This window comes from Pteropus vampyrus, unplaced genomic scaffold, assembly GCF_000151845.1.
Source record: "Pteropus vampyrus isolate Shadow unplaced genomic scaffold, Pvam_2.0 Scaffold47, whole genome shotgun sequence".
In the NCBI taxonomy this organism is placed as follows: domain Eukaryota; kingdom Metazoa; phylum Chordata; class Mammalia; order Chiroptera; family Pteropodidae; genus Pteropus; species Pteropus vampyrus.
Genome location: NW_011888828.1, coordinates 8,552,860 through 8,556,422, shown reverse-complemented (window position 1 = coordinate 8,556,422; position 3,563 = coordinate 8,552,860). Strand labels below are relative to the sequence as shown.

The 3,563-nt window shown below is 39.1% G+C and overlaps 1 protein-coding gene across 2 annotated transcripts in view; it reads left to right on the top strand.

Annotated features, from left to right (window-relative positions):
* The window catches only part of GAB1 (GRB2 associated binding protein 1), a 71,470-nt gene that overhangs the window by 488 nt on the left and 67,419 nt on the right, over window positions 1–3,563 (top strand). The gene's annotated exons all lie outside the window — the stretch shown is intronic.

Sequence of the window (3,563 nt, the reverse complement as noted above, 5' to 3'; positions counted from 1 at the left end):
CACACACACACACACACACACACACACACACACACACACACACACTACCTTAGGGGATTATTCAATGTATATTGTCTTTTCTTCTCTGTAAATAAAATAGCCTGGTGGAGAAAATATTGAGTGACATAGCAAGCGAAAGTGGTTTCCCTTAGGAATAGTGTAATTGGAGAACACACTTTTATTTTTCTGTTCAGCTTTTGTTTTTGGGCTTGGGAAACTAGTTTTTGTTGTTTTGGAAAAACAGTGGAATTTTATCAGACATTTTCCTGAAACCCCCTACCTTCACCTTTTCCTGAAATATTTCTTTCGAAGTCCTGTTTTCCTCTGTTAAGAGATTCTATCATTTAAAGAGTAAAAGAGCTTGATTAGTTGAGGCCTTTATGACGATGTGTTGTCTTTATAAAAGAAGAGACTGTCTGAGAAATAATGCGTGACCATTAATGTGTAACTCTGAGTGATTTCTTAGCTTGAGCCATTATGATTTTTTTTTCAATATCTGCAAATAAATACGTGGCCTTGGACCCTGTTGTGCCTTGTAACTAGGGATGGGACATACTTGCTCCAGATGTAGACTTTATTCTGACTTCTGTTCCCTAATTGTGGCATTGTCTGTTGGTTTAGTAACTCCTGTCGTGAAATAGAAACCAATTGCTGGTCGATTTTAACTACTGCTAAATTGTGACATGCATGTATTTCTTTTTTAATTTAACAATTCTTTTCTTTGCTCTTTTCTCAATTTGAAAGCAGGAATTGTGAATTAGAATTCCCGAAAATATTCTTTCATAATGATATCACAGTGAGATGTCACAGACGTTCGGGTGCTCCACACTCCCCACTCCATTGTTAATGTCCGTTTAGTAAAGATAAAGCGTGGGTCATAGCTGTGTGTGGTAATGAGTCTGGACCCTCTCCCCAGCGGCTCCCTTCCTCCACACATTGCAGTACCTCTGACCCATCAGAACACAGACTCGGTGTGCTGTTTCGCATGTGACTGAGATCTGTATGTACGATCTGGACGTACAATAGCTTTCACTATTCCCCAAACCACCTTCTGTGTCCTCTTACACGATGAAAGGAGGAAGCTGTGCCTTTAGTGCCATGATGTTCTTTATACAGTCAGGTTCTTTCAAAAATATATACTTTTGGGATGTGTTATAGAAGATTTTGTAAATACTGAGAAAACAATCGTTTGCAATTTTACCACTCAAAGGAAAACTGCTGTTAAAATGTTGAGATATTTACTTACAGACTAATTTTTTATGCCTATTTCTATAGATATATAGTCATGCTTTTATGAGAATGTCTATAAACCTTCTTGAAACCTGCTTTTTTTGTTGTTTATTGGGGTAACATTGGTTAATACGATTACATAATTTTCAAGTGAACATTATAATTTGACATCTATATATTCTATTGTGTGATTACCACCCAGAGTCCAGTTTCCTTCAGCTACCATATATTTGATCCCCTTTACCCACTTCACCCTCCCTCGACCCCCTTTATTTGACCCCCTTTACTCTGTCTACCTCTTCCCTCCTCCCCTACCTCCTACCCTCTGGTGAAACCTGCTTTTTTTTTTTTAACATAACAATATGTGAGAACAGTTTCCATATCCCAAAGCATTCTTTGAAAATATGATTTTAAATGGCCACATAGTTTAGCATTCATTATTGTTTGGCTCTGGAAATACTTAGAGATGTTCCAAATTAAAAAGCCCATTTTGGGGGTGAGGTCTTCCTTCCTAATTTTAATTGGTTTAAAAAGTAGTTGAGAACATGTTAATTTTGTGGTATATCCAAGATAGACTTATTTATTCTTTGCTACATTTCTGTAATAAAACGTTTTAAAAAATAATCTATAATCTTTGTTATAGAAACAACTAATTATAATACTTTTTAATTAGCCATTCATAGCTAATTAAACAAGTGACATTTTCAAAAGTCAATTTATGCCATTTAAAAAAAAAATCAAACTAATTTTGAAGTAGTTCTTCAGTTTCAATTTGAAGTAGGTTAAAATTTTCTCAACTAAATTTTAGGTTCGTCCACCATGATCAGTTGGTGCCATTTGCTGTGCTGTAATTTCAGGCTAAACTTGACCTTCCTTGAGCCTTCAGGCTGTACAGAACAGAAAAAGGCCAAGCAGGTCTGGGAAACGGAGCCAGATGGTTCCCATGATGGGTGCCAAACCCCCAGCAGAGATGGATGCTACACCTGACTGACAGACAGCCTAGGGTCAACGGCAAATGTCGGTGGCCTTGCTCACCCTTTCCTGGAGAGAAGAGATGCTCTTCCCCTCTGCTGGAGTATTTTGAAACTGTTTTGTAGCCTCTGTTCAGCCTAGGGTAGCAGGTGTCCAGGCAGTTAACTTCTAATGGGCAGTGGAGGAGGAGGTGGTGGCAAAGCTGGGGCCTAGTTGGCAGTCCCTGTGGCTGTCTCATGAAATCCACATTCCGGCATTCTCAAAGCCTTTCAAAGGAATCTGGGTAAGTCATTTAACCTTGTGTCATTTTGGTTTACTTGGCTTTTAGAGGGCAGTAGTAATTAAACCAAATGGAGCCGTCAATCAGTGGATCTTAGTGGTGCTTTTCAGTTTGAAAATTGAAACCTGGAGTCACAGAGCCATCTTTAAATGTCATCCTAGAATCGACTATTGTGGCTTGTCCTTGACCTGAGGGAGCTGATTTGGGGAAAAGAACGTGCTTGGGAGTCTCGTGTCCCTGAGTTTATATATCTTTGCAGCCACTTAGGAACAGTATGACTTTGGTTGTTATAATCTCTCTGAACCTCATCTGTAAAAAATGATCATAATAATAATTGCTTTCAAGATAAGTGAGAGCTTATATTTTCATAAGTACATGGCACAGAAATAAGCTTTCACTAGATATCAGTTCCTGTGATGATGATAGATTTGTGCCGAGTCATCCGACCACACTGGGTTTGTGATTGATCATCGATCATTCAATAGCCCTACAACAGGCTTTTCCTCTTCTGAATACAGCCTCGTGTACCAAGCTAAACTTGAAAATGCAAAACTTTATAAAAAGATGACCCAGAATATATTGACCTAAGTTAAAAGGTTTGGGGTCTTTTTTCTTTCTTTCTTTTTCTGTCTCACAACGGTCCAAATGGTCCATACTGGCCCAGGACTAGGATGGGACCTTACTAGACAAATTTCCTCCATCTTGTTTCTCTGCCATCCCAAGGATGTTGCCCCATCATCACAGTCAAAGATGATTCATCATAATCTCTTTTCAGCCAAGAGGAGGGGGATGATCTAGAATTTGTACAGGTCATTTTCACTGACATCCTCTTAGAACAGAATCACATGACCACAGCTAGCTGTATGGGAGACTGGAACATGTCATCATTAGTAAGCCAGATACCCTGCAAAAGCTTCTGTTTCTATAGAACGGGAGTCAGCAAACAATGATCTAAGTGTCAGTCAGCCAAGCTACCTGTCATTGTAAATAAAACTGTATTTGAACACGGCCGCGCCCATTCGTCGATAAATTGTCTGTGGCTGCTTTCACATTACAGTGGAAGAGTTGAGTAGCTGCGAGA